General features: G+C 34.8%; 1 pseudogene; it reads right to left on the reverse strand.

Moving 5' to 3' along the window:
- Nucleotides 1-1,484: 1,484 nt before the first annotated feature.
- LOC100781039 (serine protease SPPA, chloroplastic-like) lies at nucleotides 1,485-17,818 on the reverse strand (annotated as a pseudogene).
- Nucleotides 17,819-18,993: the final 1,175 nt, after the last annotated feature.

Here is an 18,993-nt window from a genome sequence, read left to right on the forward strand (position 1 = left end):
ACTACCGTTTTCATGACCATGCATGGGAGCTGCTCATAAGGAAAGCCATCGAATGGAACAACAACAACACCGACCTTGACTTTGATGAATAAGTTCTTTTATATTCATCTTTTTTTTAAAGTTTAATATTTTATGGTTTTTGTTTCCTGCTACTACCACCAGACAATTTCCTCACTATAACTGCACAATTCCTATCTCAATATTACAAATATTTACATTTCATTAATTTTTCTCAGCGCTTTATTTGTCGTTTGATGTTTATATTGATTTTGCGAACTATGTTGAAGCGATAGGTCAATATTGTTGGTATTTATATGAAAAAAGAGATAGGTCAATATTGGCTTCTAAATTAGATTAAATGATGAAATAAAATGAACATTTAAGTTTAGATTATATTATTCCATAATAATATAATGGTTCGAATTTCTGTTTCAAATAAATGGTTGCAATTAGTAAAACTGTTTTGATCAAAAGTGTAGCCGCAGGATTAAACCTTCTATTTGTATGCTACTGCCATTCGTTGTGTCTTTACCTTTTTCGGTTTCCTTTGCATTGAAACACTAAAAACATGTGTCAGCTTTGTCTAATTTCGTTTTCATACACACTGCTATTTCTATTATGTTTTTTTTTACCCACGTCTGTGTGTAGTCCGTTTTCGGCTTTATACGAAAAACCAGATAGCTCAATACTGCCACCACCTGTAACAGATAACTAAAAATTTGATTTTTTTGCTGAATTAAATTAAAATTTATTTAGGATTAGAATTAAATACTATTATTTATAGAGATAACAAAATTATTTAACATCACAACAAATTATTTGTATAGACTGAAACATTTTTTAAAACAAAGACTAAAACATAGTTTTTTTATGAGTCTAAATATCTTTTATAATCAAAATATTATTTTCATATGCCCACTAAACATTTTTACAAAATTATTTTTAAAATTTAGTCCCTCTTCACAATTAAATACATCTAAAATAATTTCTTTCCAGAAAAACAAAATATTTTTAATTTATTTCCCATGTTTCTTTTATATAATTTATATCAACTTTAAAATATTTTCAACACAATCAAGTCTTCATGCAAATTATCTTTATGTTATATACAAACAGTATGCTGACAGATAGTATTTATGTCACTTACAGTAAAAATATACAAACAGTACCCTGACAAATATTATTTTTCACTTACAGTCTAATGATACAAATAACACCTTAACAAATAGTATTTATTTCACGGGCACTCCACTAGTTTAGGCTAAAACAAACAACCAAGATGAGCTTTTAGCGTTTGCCTAGATGCACAGTAAAAAGAAGAGAAACTTTTAAATATTACTGGGATAGGGTAGTATGAGCATTATAGGAAAAATGAAGACAAACACGCCGTGGACGCGAAATTCCGTCCGAGTTGATGCGTAAAACTATGCTTTAAACTTCCCATTTTTACATCATGCATTTACAAGGGTTGTGAGGGAGACATTGAAGAAATAAGGTCAAGTAAGACAAGATACAAAGTAGACCTTTCTCATTCTATTGCCCCTTCACAGAACAATATAGGGAAAACTATATAAATATAATGAGACGATTATTTAAATGAACTATGGGCAACTACAGGGAACTGATGATATCTTTTATTATTGACAAAATAGGGTTGCCAAAAGGATATTCTTCCAATGTCTGAAACAAGATTCCATCCATCCGGGCTTGAACTCCATAAGAAAATGTCAAGCCCTGTAGCAGTTCCTTCACCGTTCTGTCTGCTACAACAAGGGAACTCCCTACGCCTAACAAAATCTCGGGTAGAGAAGGGTTGGCTCTAGACATCTCCACAAGTGTAACCTGGCAAAGCTCAAGCATAAAATCACCATGTTTTGTATCTATACTTTTGGAGTACGACATTCATATAGCAAAAATAAAGGTTTCAAACCAACCTGTCTGTCTTGAGGTATATCGGCCTTCATTTTTGCTATGGCAATAGCTCGAGAAAGACCACCAATAGCATCAACTAAACCACGTGAAGCTGCATCATTACCAGTCCAAACCCTTCCCTGGGCAAACTCCTCCATCTTTTCTACCTAGTGACAGTATACTAGCTGTGAGCCTGTGACAAAGATCTACAAGAAGGATGAAAGATGAACAAAAAGCATGGGATTAGTTTGTTAAATTTAAAACATACAGTCATTGATCTGGATGAAGCTGCCTTGTCTCGAAATTGTTTATAAGCATGCTGAGCAGATTTGGCAAATAGCTCTGCTTCATCTGGTCTGTACCAAAACAAGAAAATCGAAAAAGGTTATATTTGTCCGTCTTTTCTCTTCTGATACAATAGAAAAATAACAACCATGTAAAGGCCATCAATAAAAGATTTAATGGAAAGCAAAAATTTAAATCATAAATGGAGGCAGAAACGCTGCCTCCTTAGGTTATATCTTGTAGTGCTTGGATGGTGAAAGATAGTGAGATTGTTCATTGTTCAGTGTGGACTTTCCTTGCAATAATTGGTCTCAAATATGAAGGAACTTTCAGGGATGCTTTGATCCTTCTTTTCAGAGATCATAGAAAGGGAACCCTACAATTGTTGCTACTGTCAAGTGTCAACTACATACATTACTTGGCAACCCATGCCAGATATTATCTAAAGTCTATCACAGCCAACTTCTTGGCAGAGTAAACATTCCTAATAATTGGAGTGAAGAATTATAAATTCAAACCAAAATGGGGTCCAACTAATGCTTCTCATGATAGGACCCTCTCCCCAAAAAAAGGGGGATTTTTTTGGTGAATGCAAAAAAGCCAATTGAGGCTGGCTGAACTAGCTCAAAGTTTATAGATGAGATTTTGCACTCCATGTTACATCCTATTTTTCGTAAATCAAATTAAAAAGGTTTTTCATTTAAAATAAATAGAATTTTAGAAAAAATGATGAGATTTTTGTAATTAAATAAATAAGGAGAAATAAATTTATTAAAATAATGGTTTGAAGGAAAGTAAAAAAAAAAACAGATAGAGATATGTTAGGTCATTTTTCAGACTGACGGTAGTCTTTGTGGTTTCTCTTCCTCTCAGTTTCGTTTTCCTTTCTCCTTCCAAAATCCTATCTTTTTTTCGCACACACTCAAACCTATATCAGTAAAATGATGATCTCGAACTCGTTAACCGTTGGATCGTTGTGAAATTTGAGCACCAGGTTCGGAACTCATTTCCAAACATTCTAACCGTTGGAATTTACGAAAAAATGTCAGAGCTGAGAGAAACTCCCTCTGTATTGTAGCTTTCTCTTTTTCCACAGAGACCCAAATTCTGTCCCAGTAAAACTACAATCCCGAACTTGTTAACTGTTGGATTGTTGTGAAATTTGGACATCAGGTTCGCAATTCATTTCCTCATATCTTCACCATTGGGATTTGCAAAATAATGTATGGGGAGGGAGAAATACTCATTGCACGCAAACAGTGGAATAAAAATTTCAATCTTTTCTCTTCTCTTTAACGTTTGAAAACTTTATCAGAACAACCAGAGGAAAAGCTTGAGGAATGTCAGAGAACCGTTAGAGATGCCGCTATCGCTAGTGAAACACACGTGAGCCCACTTAGAAGTAAGGGATGAGTTTATCACAATTAGGGGTTAGAATGATCATGTGTAGGGATCCTTAGAGGATTAAATTGAGGTTTATTTTAAAATGTTTATTGTATTAAAATTCTTCTGTGAAATTGTTTGAGGGGTTTTACTCCCCGTGGATTGAGAAACATTTTTGTATAATTTGTTTGTGTTTTCAATAGGATTAACGTAATAAATAGTTATATTGGGATCATGAAGTTATGATTGAAATTGTGTATAAGTGATAAATTAAATGTGACGAATTGTGAGATAACATATTGCTTTGAAATTATAATATTGTTATGGAGATTGAGTAGAAGTACAAAGTTGAACATGTGTTAATTTGCGAAATGCACGTAAACATGTAATGGTGGATTGTGACATTATGAGATGTGAAATTGTGGACATGAGATTTGGTTGCGAATAAGTGTGTTTAACACTTGATGTGACAATACCTGTGTTGTGAGTTGTGAATTATACAATAACCTAACCAGTGTTTACCTTGAGAAAATTATTTATGCACAGTGTTAAAGGAAAAATATAGGTTTCCTTGTTAGGAACCAATGTTAAATTGTAGCGCAATGTGTTAAACGTGTTGAAACATGAGTGTAAGGTCATGGGTATTGTATAATTCATGAGCAGTGTTCGTGTGTAAAAAGAATTATTTTAGGGGTTGGACCTGAATCAGGAAGGTGAGACCCTAACGGATTCTTCGGAGTTTAGGCCTTGGGGGTAAAGACACTCGATTTGAGTGCTCCTTTAAGCCTATGTTAATCCCATATGGTTGGAGCATTCTCACAAAACGGATTGATCCTGACTGGTCACCTTATGATTTTACTTAGTGAGAGTGATTTGACATACCCATTGTGTAGTGTGACTTTTTATGTACTCCTAAACGCCCCAGAGTGATTTTTCATTGACATGGTACCACATTGCATATAGGCTTGAGTCTTAGTGTATCTATTGCATAATGCTTATGTATTTATTGATATTGATTGATTTAGTGATATTATATTTTGATCTTTGAGTACGTGAATGATATGAAAATGAATGAGACGTGTTGTATTATGATGTTACATGACAAAGTGGTAGAATTAAGTGAGCTATGTTTAGGTAAGTTGTATCTCATTTACATGATATGTATATCTAGTTGTCTCGTTTCTCTGTATTAGTTAGGAATGTGATAACTCACTCCCCGTGTGTTATTTTTGTTTGGATCTTGTGATTATCTTGAACTTTGTGTTCGTGAGAGCAGATGATTAGGTGAATGGTTATGAAGAACCTCATGCTAGAAGACGCGGGAACACAATGCTCAAATAGGATGTGATAATGAAATATAAGTTTCTATATTAATTGCATGAAGTCTTGGTCGGTTTTGTTTGAGCCGAGATGATTTTATTATTTATTTGGACAAATTTTATTATGATGCGAAAAAAGTGAATGTGAACCTTTTATCCTTTTGAAATAATTTTATTTAAATATGTTTTAAAAACTTTTAATTAATTATAATTTTTTTCCTTTTATTATTAGTACATATATGTATGGGATAGAGGATGTCCCACTCCCCAAGTGTAAGGTTTGAATTATCCCTTCGTTAGTAATCTTGCTCGGTGATCATCACTCCCAAAGGGAGATCCCTAACACCTAGAGACCTGTTAAGTAAGCCTCCATGCAGAAAATTCCTGAGTGAAAATGCCTTTTGGGGTCCCAGGTATGTGACTGGTGCACTAGTTGGTAGAATTGAAGTAACCTATCCTTATTATCATTTTTTAATTCACCAAAAATAAAGGTAATGTATAAAAGCAAATAGCAAAACACTATAGCAACTAAGAACAATAGGACAACTATGCAGCCCCAGTCCATCAGTATAACTGTGTACAGACTAATTTCAAGATGTTAACTTTTTAAGATGTAATTTTTTTCTTTAAATAATTTAAGATGGAAACTACTAAGAAAGTATATGTAACATCTTCGCTTCTTAAAGATTGAGTGCCTAACTGGTGAGATATCAAATGGCACATTACAGTTTTCACGGCCTAATATTCTCTCCTTATCTACTAGAATCTCTACACAAGGAAATCAAGAAATAATATTACCTGAAAGGACGTTGTTCAGCAGCAAGGAGCTCAGCATATTTTCCCCTTGATAAAATTTCTTTGTTAAAGCCAATCTTCTCATACAGTTTCCCCAGGTTAAATTTTCCTACAATAACCAATGTTATGTAAATAATGTCATCAATTAACAGATTACAAAATTGAAGAATATATAGAGCACAGGCTGTTCATGATATTACAATTTATATCTTATCTCATTATTTCAGAGCTGAAATGAATAATTTGCTTTCAGCTACAATTTCCATTGGTTGAATGTAATTATCATTCAAATAATAGCACAAGCTGTTGTATTTTTCTTCATTGAACAGGTTCAAAATGCTATATTTCCATATGAATAATAAGTGAAATAAATGTACTTAATCTTGCTTATAATGTGACAGGTCAATTTTGTGCATATAGAGATTTACAACATATGTTGGATGTTAACATTCTAGTGTGTTTAAAGGAAAATTTCATCTTATATAAGTTATGTTACAAAAGCACTGAACAGAGATTTTCACCTGTGACCACTCCAATTGAACCAGTTAATGTAAGACTTTCTGCAACAATAACATCAGCTCCCATTGCCATGTAGTACCCTCCACTTGCTGCCACATCAGACATTGAAGCAATGACCGGTTTTGAAGCAGCCAAAAGCCGGATTTCTCTCCACATCCTGCAGATCATGCACCAGATAATGATCAAGATTCTTGGCATCATCAACAAAATACTTAGCAAAACTGTCATCATGACAACAATTGTAGATGTATTTGAAATTGAAGTAGACCATTACATAAAGGATATGATTAACTCCTAACAAATCTAAAATTAATGTTGTTGGATAAAAAATTATTTAATCAAGCTTTTAAATATCTTCACATACAATAGCTGAAATTGGACTGCATGGAAGAGAAAGTGCTGCATAGTGTTTTTGAAAACCAATATCTTCACATATTTACTACTGTAACATTGCTTGAGATGCTTGCACTGCCTATATTTATGGAGATAAATGCAGGACTCAAGAAATTGCTGCTGTTAGCTTTTTCCTTGGCATTAAAAAGGTTGCCACTGCCAGGCATTCGTAGTCTTAAGTTTAGCATTTTTAATATCATTATATTGTTATATTTTGCTTACAGTTATTTTTTTTTATTATCAGCAAACTTGTATAGTTACTAGAATCTTACGATTTACGGTTCAATTCCTACAATTCAATACGATTCAGTCACCCATCGATTCATATCATCAAATGAATCTCAAATGACTTTGTATCTTATGATACATGAATGAATTTGCGCAATTTCGTATTGTTGATATGAATCACACGATTCAACAATTTATGTTTTCCTTTTTCTTTTCCTTCACCAATTCTCATGAAATAAATTGAAAAGTCATATATGCTTAAAATTTTAAATGGTTAAATGAAACGGGATTAATGAGCACTTTTGAGGTTATCCTATTTGACTATTCTATTACTCCCTCTGAACTAAAATATAAATAAATTTTAACCAACTTCTCCCTATTTAATGATACCATCTCCAAAATACTCTTCATTTAATCAAAATTTTATTTCCAACAACTTTTTCTTTTTTTGTCCTATGCAATTAAATGTAAAGGATACTTTAGAAAATTAATTATTTTTTTTATTTAGACTATCAAAATTAAACGATGTTAACTTATTTTCTTAATTACCGTGAATCATTTTTTTTTTTTACTTATATTTCAGTTCGGAGGGAGTATTTTATTTGGCATCCACTCATTCAATACATGCCATGGTACAGAGATCTAGATCAATACAATCAATAATTTCAAACCAACGCAAAGAAAATCAACAATTTCTAGTTAAATAACTAAATAGAAGTTTTGAACATAAAATTAACAGGGGAAATTTTACCAGAACTTACAAATCAGAAGCAAGAGCATCACCTCCAGGACTGTCAATTCTGATGATAGCAGCCTTGAATTCTTTTGACTCTGAGGGGAAAGAACACTTGTGAGTCGTGAGTGAATTAAAATAATGAATAATGACACTGTCAAAGGTTGCGATTTAGGCAAACAACATCATTGATAGGCACTAAAAATCATGATTATGCTTATGTTTATGCTCCTAAAAGTGAATAGATAAGTTGTGTTGCTGTTGCATACGCAAGTTACTAAACTGAACAGAACTAACCCCTCTACATCCTGGAATACATGAACAAAGGGTTCAGCAAGTCATATGTTTACTTATTTCCTCTAGCTGAAGGATCTCTCTTTTTCCTCTGTCAGATATTCGAGTTCTTGCAACTTAGTTTCTATATTCCATTTGTTCTTAGTTCTTACGTTTGTCAACTTCTACTGCAGTATTGGGAAGAAAACCAAACTTCTAAAACCATCTTTTGAAGTGAAAGTTTCAAAAGAAGTGTAATCTCTAGGCTTCCTTCCTATTGATTATAGGGGACATCAGTGAATAATATTTACTCAACTAAAACTAAGTTATGTATGAAGTATTAACAACAGCTTCCATAATCAATATTTATAGCTTGATAATATTCTATTAAATAAGTGTCAATTTTAATCAGCCTCCTACATTAAACTTGTAACTTGTAAGGTCGAGTTTACCTCTGACAGTGCGAATCTTCTCAATGAACTTCTCTGCAATGATCCCTGAGCTAGAGACAGATAATTGACTCTCTACACGACTAATACTCCCTGATGCTCGGATAATGGCTATAAGTTCTTTACCACCTGGTATTCCAACAGTCCATTTCCTAACTCTAGAGTATTTCCTGTATTTAATTGATGCAAGAAAATATTTTATTTGGTATATTTTATTTATCAAAAGGAGCATCCGCTAGCAACAAAAGTAGGTTAGAAAAAGGAAGCAACACTATGTCACATGAAAACTGGACTTTAAATACATGCATGTTTGGGAAAGATTAATTCTGGGAAAATAATAACTTCTTATTTTTTTTGCTTTTAAAAGCTCTCTGAAGAAACTATAAATAATGAAATGACTATTTGATAAAAGACGAAAACTTCCTGCAACCGAGGCCAGGAAGAGTGCCTCCAGAATAAAAGGAAGGAACAGAATTTCTGAACTGGTAATTTCGTGTCCTTTATTCCACACTCATTCGTGTATATATAGGCATTACAGCATTAGACACAAATGACATAGTGCTCTAACAGCACCACTCACTATTGGACACCTGGACGACTAGCTGATTCCACTATAACAGAATGCATAATTCCACTATAACAGAATACACGATTTCATCAATACAAAAGATACCCTATGAAAACACACTTAAAGGACCTTGCAGATAGTTTGTCAAGTCCTCTGGAGTCAGGTTGTGAACAAAGAAGGTGGAAGCCAAAGATCCTTGGAGGAATAGTATGGAGAAATGAATGGGGAAAGAGGACCGTATTAGGTATCTGATCATTTAGAATGGAAGACAACATGCGGTTAAAGAGGTAGCAAGCTGTGAGGACAGCCACCCCATTTTGTTGAGTATCCGAGTACGGGCACAAGATGTCTAATGGAGAATCCCTTTTGAAGTCATCAATTTCTGAAGTTGATGAGATAAATATTCGCGAGCATTATCATTGTGAAGAGATCGGATAAGGATACCAAACTGTGTTTAAAAGATAGAAAATAACCCAAACCTGTTTTTCAATAAACATACCCACGTGCAACGTGAGTAATCATCAATAAAAGTAACAAAATATTTAAAACCAGAACGGGTAACAACATGTGATGGACCCCAAATATCTGAATGAACAAGGGCAAAAGTAGACGTAGACCGTTTATTGACTCGATTAGGAAATGAATTACGAGTGTGTTTCCCAAACTGACATGACTCACAATGCAAACTAGACAATTTTGAAAGACTTGGCACCAACTTATGAAGCTTTGGTAATCCAGGATGTCCCAACTGAGCATGAATCACCAATGGAGAGACAGAGGTGGAGCACACTTACAACGATGGAGAGAGATGGTATAGGCCATGTGAATCACATTTGACACCAATCATCCATCCCGATGTTTGGTCCCGCAGGGTAACATAAGTTTTAGTAAAGGTAATCACAAGGTCATGAGATTGAGTGAGATGGTACACATACAACAGATTAAAAGGAAAATTAGGAACATATAAAACACACTCAACGATAAGAGATGGAAGGGGATGTGTGGTGCCAATGCCTTTGGATTGCGCTTGAGTGCCATTGGTAGAGGTAATGGAAAGTAAATAAGTGGATGTGGAAATGGAAGAGAAAAGAGAACGATTACCAGATATGTGGTCAGATGCACATAGTCAAGCACCCAAGGACCCAAGTAAGATGAAGGAGAGATGCAAGCAATAATTTACCGGTGTGTGCGACTAAAGCAATAGCACCAGAACTTTGGTGGCTCTCAAACCACTGGAGAAAATCCTAGTAGGTGGCCAGAGTAGCACAAGACTGCTCAGTGGACTGTATTACAATGATTTATTGTGTAATGTTGTGTGTGAGACCACATGAAATACTCTTATTTATAATGAAGGAGGTTTACAAAATAAGGAAACTAAATAATGAGTAATAAGGGAAATAATCCATACTAAAATGCTGTAATTAAAACATATCAAATCATATATTTCACACTCCCCCTCAAACTGAAGCATATATATGTCATATGAACCAAGCTTGCCACAAATGAGGTAAACCCAACAAAAATGAAAAAAAGACAGTTCTAGTCGTGTGGTTGCGTTGAAGAACCTCGGCTGCAGCCAATGAAGGCCTGTAGTTGTGACAGGTGTTCACCCATGAATAAAGCACACCTTGAGACAGAAGGATGCAATTCCAATGTCACGCTTGTCGGAGATGCATCACGCGTTGTCTACGTGAACTTCTCTTACAGAAAAAGGGCATTGCGAGGGGTCGTTGTGGCAGTGTGTTGAGTTGGCTATGCACGTGGACGGCGTGACGTTCTTGAAAGGTTGTTGATGCAGACCGATAAGAGGGTGACGCACTGGCTGCCAAACAAGCCCAACAGTGGGCATGGGTACAGTTCACCTACAAAGAAAGTTGCGCATAGACATGTCTTTGTGGGGGACATTGGTGAACATCATAGCGGAAAGTGGATTTTGAAGGAGAGTAGGTAGAGGCCATGAAACACAGTGAAAAAATCAAACGAGGGTGTTGAGAGGGGTGTTTGTTGTCAAATTGAGCCAAACAGGTTTGAACAAGGGCTAGATAGGATCGTCAAAAGTCAGAAATGGCAGTGTAGGGGTTGTTGGAGGATAGGTCTCTACACACGCTGTATAACTGTTGAGCATCATTCTCCAAACTAATTCACAAGAGTTATGGGGTCTGAAAATTGGTTTGAGGGAGGGGTGAAGGGTGTACTCGATAACATTGTATAATTGGCAATTGATCTTTACCCATTCTTTACATTAGCCTCAAGTACAAAATCAGCAGAAATCATGCGATGGGATTTGTGGTCAAGTCCACTAATCCACAACATGATGCCAAAGGCCCAAGTGGAGTAGTTTGAACCATCCAACTTCTCAATAGAGTGTGCAAAGCAACAAAAAAACCTATAAAACAAAGGAAAAAAACAATGGCTGGAACAAAAAACAAGGTTATAATGAAGGCATTATAGGATAAGGGCACAATGGAGGGGCGACCTCAGCACCGAAAGCATCGCAATGGGTTGGTCACATCCCATCATGTGTTAGCAGAAGGACACACAAAAAACAGTTTGGCGTTGAGAAGAAGGGAGTGTGCGGGTGCATGGATGCACATGTGGCAATGTTGTGACCACCGTTGAATAGATTAGCAGACGGCAAGCACAATGGTGTAATCTCCGATCAAAAGGATGGCGACAATGTAGAAGGGAAAAAGGTGATGCAATCCTATACCCCAAGAGTATTGGATAGAAGACTCAAAGAGAATTGAGCTAGAGCTGCTAAAGAAGGCCCTAGGATTCTCATGAACCTCAGGGTAGATTTCTGAGCCCATAGGTCAAGGTTGGGTTCACTTTTCTTTGGGCCTTGTATTTTGTCCATTCTAGTAGTATAGGGTTTTAGCCTTGTATTTCAGGGCATTTTGAGTAGTTTTTGTAGTAAGGACTTTTTTGTATTTTCATGTAATTTAACATGGGGTGAGCTTAACTATTATAGGAGGGTGTGTGGCTAAGATCTAGCTTCTCATCTTAAGGAGGTAAGCTTAGCTATTAGAGGGGTATGTGTAGCTAAGCTCTAGCTTCTCAAGAAAGTTTCTCAAGGAAGCGAGCTTAGTTATTAGAGGGGTGTGTGTAATTAAGCTCTAGCTTCTCAAGGAACTTTTCAAATAAGCTTCTCAAGGAAGTTTCTCAAGGAAGGTTCCCAAGGAAACTACCTAGGCTATAAATAGAATCATGTGTAAACTTGTTGTAACTTTGATGAATAAGAGTCTTGTGAGACACACTTCAAAGTTCAACTTCTCTCCCTCTTTTCCTCCTTCAATTTCATGCTCCCCCTCTCTCTCTTTTTCTTTTCCTCCATTGAAGCTTTCTCTCTAAGCTTCTTATCCAAGGCACTCTCTTGGTAGTGAAACTTCTTCTTCCATGACTTATTCCCTAGTGGATGATGCCTCCTCTCACCTCTTCTCCTTTATCTTCCACTGCATCTCCATGGTGAAAAATCACCATTGAAAGACCTCATTGAAGCTGAAAGATCCAGCCTCCATAGAAGTTTCTCAAGCAAGCTTTCATCAAAAGGTCGTCTGACTAAGGTCAGTGAGAAAAAAGGTGAACTAAAGACTACATGGTTCGCAAAAATTTTTTTTTATCATCGGGGCCAATGGGTCTATTAGGCTCTAGATACCATATTGAAATGAAAGGACGAAACATATTGTGACTGTAAATCGTATGTCTGAATACAACATGGATGAGAGATTATATGTCTTATTGCAATAATTACCAATAAATGTAGGATATTTGGTTTCCTATTAATTAGATATTATGTGTCTATAATCCACATTTATTACAGAATAATCCTACCAATTCTCAACAAAAACTATACACGTGTATTGGATGAGCTAGTAAACAACAAGAAAATTGTTACATTTGACATAGTACATTATAGAATAAAATCTTGCATGAAAAATCCAAAATAGAAGTAGCCAGTGAACTAAGCATCAATGTTATATTACATATTAGAACACCATACAGTTTGAACAACATAATTTGAAAAATGGTATAATGAATACCATTGGCACCATGCCAAACATATATTTACTGAACCAAGAAAGTCAAATACATAGACACCAATTTATCATCAATTAGTAACTTAACGTCTAGCAACATTCCCTTTGAAGCAATGACGCGCAGGGAAACCTAGGATTCTAGAATAATCCTCAAATCAGGGTGAAAAAAGAAAGAAATAGCCATTGATATGAACGATTCTTTTAATGGGAAATTTGATTTGAACTTATTTGATCATAGAAAATGTTACAGCCCTTGAATAGTCTAAATTCCTAATGTTGAAAGCAAAGTGATGATTGGGAATGAAACTTGTAAGAGGCAGAAGGTATTCTTTATGAAACCATGGAATGGAATACAAAATTAAACCATGGAATGGAATACGAAATTCCGTAGTATGATAATTTTGAAGCTAACTTCTAGCCAGTTCAAATAAATAGCATAAACCATGGAAGATTCTCAAAAGCATATAGAAATTGCTACCTGTAATCCACCATAGGCAGATCTTTATCTGATTTCACTCCAAGTCTCTCCTTCAACATGGCAGTAATCTGCAAAACATTTAATGTTTCTTATCCTTTTAACTGTCTTTGCTTGAGATGTATTCACATCCTTCAAAACATTTATTGACCAGTGTTAATTATCAATATATATGAATACGACCAACTGCGAATACAGTATAATCCACAATTCTTAAATGAAGAAGCAATAAAACCAACTTTTAGAGAAAAGAGCAAAAACTCTATATTCAGGATTTTTTTCCACTAAAAAATATACACCACTAATCATTAGATGAGATTCCATCTAAAAACTATTCTATTGATAATTATAAAGATGACAAATTACATGAACAAATGGTCTTTCATATAACCTGATAGTTGGTCCAGTTGAAATAGATTGTAATCCTAGGTGAACTTTACCATAACGTTAAATTACAAGTTCGTATCCATAAGTCTGCCACTACGAGGATGGTTTTAATTAAACACCACCCGTAGCATAGGGTTAGACTCACACCTATGCCTATGAGTGTAGCAATCAAAGATCAAATTGGTTGTTCATATAACAGCACTAGGGAATAACTATGTACCTCATCATCATAGTTTATATTTGATGAGTCCCTCTTCTTTCAGCTTGTCTACTTGATAAACACCTTCATTTATGAAGTTCTCAATATCTTCTCTTGTTTTTCCTGTATTAAACATGCAGAAGCTCAGAAGTTAATATAATGGTTCAAGATTCAATTAAGATACCAAATGCCAATGTACCTTTGGCAGAAGAGACTTTATCCAACCAATTTGTATAGATATTATCAAGTAATGTGGTCAGCATCTCACAATTTTCTTCAGACATGGTTCTTCGAGCTAGCTGATCTCCTGCACTTTTGTATTTTCCAATCCTTTCCACTTGTGGTTCAATTCCTATGTTTTCTAAAATACCTGAAAACAATTAATAAAATGATGTCAAACACAAAAAGTTTTAGGCTTATTTATAGCCATCATAGAATTTAAATATTTAAACTGCAGCATGTTCCAGAACCAAAAAAAGTTTAGAGACATTGAGCATTATAATAGTACGTGGGAAATTAACATAGCATGATTTTCATACTTCTATAAATGTAATAGAAACTTAGAAAGGCATATCAGTACCACTGTACCATACTTTAATTCAGGTTACATCATAGACATATTGTACCAAATTCTGTACAAACTTCATAGAAAAGGAAATATACCTAGTAAGTCCCTTTCTAGGATCTAGGCGCATAATACATACAAAAATGGTTTTCTAAGGGAACTGCTAATTTGAGACCTTTTAGGAGGTCTGAATCTCCCCCACCTCCTACTATGCCCATCTCTCACTTGCCCAAAAAGTAAATATCCAATTGGCCCTCCAAAGATATATCCAAATTGATCTCCTTTTATCAGGCACACATTAAATAGCATCAAAATTTTCCTTTAAAGGATCAATTAGATGCCACTGAAATGACCAATTTGATGGCAAAGATATTACAAAAGGAAGAAATTAGTGACATTAATCAGGATTGAAGAACCAATATGATGTCACTAATAAATGCAGCACCAGTATTACGTTTCATGATCTTTGAAGGACAAAATTGGAGTTTTGTGCAGTTATAGACATGTAGGACATGCTGTAAGGAAACAAAAAAAAATCAAGGACAATCACTATAAGTCAAATTTGTAAAAATGCAAGGAAAAGAAAATTAGAATAATCTATACCTCTGAGGAATGAGGCTTGAACAGTCAATCCAAATAAAGAAAAGTAGGCACTGGGTGGGGCGTATATCTCTTCACATGCAGATGCAAGGTAATACTCTTTTTCTTGACATAAAGGGACATAAGCCAAAACAAATTTTCCTACAAGCATAATAAACTATCAAAGAATGTCATTCATAAGCAGGAAAAAACATTAATATGGGCCAAAATGTCAATGGAGAAGAAGAGGTACATTAATATATCATTATTCATTAATCACCATATTGCTTTAAAATATAAGCCTCAGTTAAATCATAACCTTAGAAAATTGACATACTTCATGGCTTGTACAAGAAAAGAAGATACATTGAATTCAGCTATAGAAGCCTTCTACTTAAGGCCATTGCAACAAAGATAGAAATCTAAATTAATATCTCTGTTGAATATTCTCTACAGGGTTTAAGAGAACTAATTTGAAAAGCACTAAAACTTCATGGTATGTGCACTGACAGTGACTTGGCTTTTTAAAGGGGTGTGTGTGGCAATAAAAGCCATCAGTAATTACATTCACATGTCACTTGGCTATGTAGGTAACTGAATTTCTTGGTAAATTCTTCACCAGTTCATTCAACTTGATATAAGTTTCTATAAACAGCATTCAGTATGAAAAAATGTTTGTATATTGCATGTTTCCACATTCCTGAATCCTGAATCCTGATTCCTCTTTTTCTTATAAATGTGAAAGAAAAGGAAAACAGAAGCAAAAACTAAACACCACCACGGATGCTCAAAATCCCGATTCCTCTTTATTCCATACAAAAGTTGCAAGACAAGTCCAGAGCATTACCTGATTTTTTGAAATCCAGTATATGCCTTCGAATTTCTTCTACTTTACCCCACCCGCAATTTAAACTATCAATATGAAGATAGATCCCAGAAATACGAGGATCATATGCTGCTTTCAAAAAATTCTCACAAATTTGAGGCAGAGAAAGTCCTGGAGAGAACCTACTCTTCACTTGATCAGATACCTGAACATGTGAAACAACACAACATTTAAATTCAAATATGTCAAACATATATGTGCTTTTTAGAAAATGTGTGCATATATTTGCTATGGTTAGAACTAATTTAGTTTTTTGCATAACTAATTAAAAACTATTACCTTACTTTTATTTATAAAAATAATGAAAGAAATAATAACACTAGTACACTACAAATTATTATTCTCCTCCATTCTTGTACAAATATTTATACAATCAAATGAAAAATAGTGTTTTATAACACTAACTCAAAATACTAACACATTCTTTGTTAGATATGTGCTAACACATCTTCTAACACACTATCTATTGATTAAAGTTTATTATAAATTATAATTATAATATCATTAATGAAGCTCATTAAATAAGAAAGGCAGCCCACCAAATTTTGTGATCTCTAATAAATTTCAACCAATAAAGAGTGTGTTCTAGAGAGTGCGTTGCATAATATTTTGCTGGCATTTGTCTCTGTTATTCCCTAAAGTTTACTACTAGTCTACGACTCTATAATTTCAATGAATCTTATTCCTAACTTTGTGTGTCTCAATATAATTTAGTTCTAAATATAAAAATAAATAAATTAGAAAAAGTCGTCATAAAAGTGTGTTATTAATATTCTCTTCTATAATTATCTGCTTAAATAAAATTAAAAATTCTAAGATAGGGTCTAGTATCAGATAGGTCGCATGTTCAAATCCTCACTCCTCTCATTGAGCTCAGAGATTTTTCTTGCCTTGTACAAAGGCACAATCCCCCTAAAAAATTATGTATATATAAAAAATCAAATAAACCACCATTTGGTCCTTGAAGTATCACCTCTTTCCTAAATAGTCTTTAAACTAATGAAATTATATATTAGTTCCCCAAAGTATTAGAAATCATGCGGCATAGTCTTTTATGTATTGAAAAATTCCTTATATTAGTCCTCAATGTTAGTAAAATAGATCGACCAGGAACTAAATTGATAGATATGCAATACTTAAGGAACTACTTATATAAGTTCATTAGTTTAAGGGCTATTTAAGAGAGAACTTATATACTTAAAAGACTAAATTGATGGTTTACTCAAAAAAAAAAAAAAGAAGAAGAAGCAAAATCCGAAGTTATTTTCTTCCCGTGGGATGAAAAAGGAGGGTGAGAAAGAACAAAGAAGAGAGAAGGTAACCTGGCCATGAAGCTTCATAGTGAGGACACTGCCCTTGCGAACACGCTCCCAAGGGAACGCGACGAGCATCTTGAGCTTGACGAGGAAGCTTCTCCATCCGGTAATCGGTTCGAAGTCGAATTCACCGCTCGGATAATCCTCGTCCTCGATCACACTACCACTCGGATCATCAACGCCGTCTTCATTTTCCTTTACTTGTTCTTCGGTTTTTGCGTCGGAGGGAGAATCGGAACCGAAAACGAGAAGGGAAAGGTCTCTTCTTCTATGGAAGGGAGTGAGAGTGGGAGAGTGGCGGCGGGGACGAGAGAGAAGGGAGAATCGGCATTGGAATTGAAGGGCAGAAGCGGAAGATGAAGTGTGGGAGGGGTGAATGGAGGAGGGGGTGAGGGGAGGTGAGGGTAGAAACAACAGATTCGACATTTTCTCAGTGAGGATGAATGAGTGTGGAAGGAAAGGGATGGAACGGGAATTAGGAAGTGAAGGAAGCTGATGACACGACGAAGTCCACCTTCCTCCACGTCGTCATTTACTGTCAGCCTGCCATTTCACTTGTTATATCATCTAGCTCATCCGGAACCGGGATGCTTTAAGTGGCGTTTGTTAGGGAACAAATTTTTAGTTAAATACTATTTTTTTGTCGTGTCGACGCCCGGACTCATACTCCTATTTCAATATTACCAACACATGTGTTCAATAACGATGTTTATTTGTATGATAATAATGTTGACCTATGTTTAGAAAAAAACAACAAAAAGTAAGAATACAAACAAATCTAATGTTATCATACATTGTTGGATGATGTTGTTGTAGCAATGAAAGAGAGGCTGCACAATAAAGAAAGATAAATAAGTTGATTAGATTTTTGGATATAATTATTGATCATTTAATAATCAGAAGTATGACGATAATACTATATCCAACAATATTCACCTGATAAGCAGACATTTAAAATCAATTTACTTTAGTGGAGGTGATATAATAAGAAACATTCAATAGTTGCCTTGGTCATCTGATGCTGCAATGCAACATAAAGAAATAAATGTAATATATATTGAAATTTTGTAAATTAAATATTGACTTGTTGGAAATGATATCTAAGGAAAATGTATTAGGTTGAGAATGTAGGACTTATAAGTATAACAATTTGGTAAGCATACCTGTTTATAAGTTTGCAAATACTTCTTTGTATACCACATTAATGGTAGTATTTTTTGCAATGCCTTGTTATCATGAATAAGAATACGTAGTCCTTTTTTACTTTGCACTCATGAAAATGCAACATATAGTTGGCCATGACAAAATACTGGGTTTGGCAAATACAATCCAACATGTGCCAAGGACTGTCCTTGAGACTTGTTTATAGTCATTGCAAATGAAACGATGAATGGAAACTGTCTTCTGATTAATTTGAATGGCCATGGAGAATCGGAAGGAGACATATTCATTCTTGGTATGTGTGTCCTATGACCTACATTGGGTCCAGTTATTACCTCTGCTTCAACTACATTGGTTCCAAGTTAGGTGACAATTAGCCGAGTTCCATTGCATAAACCACTTGCTTGGTCCAAATTTCGGAGTAGTATGATGGGAATACCAATCTTGATTCTTAGCTTGTGATTAGGTATCCCTGATGTTTTCAAGGTGTTAAGAAACTCAGGTGTTAGTACTCCAAAAGCAGGATTGAGTA

This window comes from Glycine max, chromosome 6 (genome assembly GCF_000004515.6).
Source record: "Glycine max cultivar Williams 82 chromosome 6, Glycine_max_v4.0, whole genome shotgun sequence".
Lineage (NCBI taxonomy): Eukaryota > Viridiplantae > Streptophyta > Magnoliopsida > Fabales > Fabaceae > Glycine > Glycine max.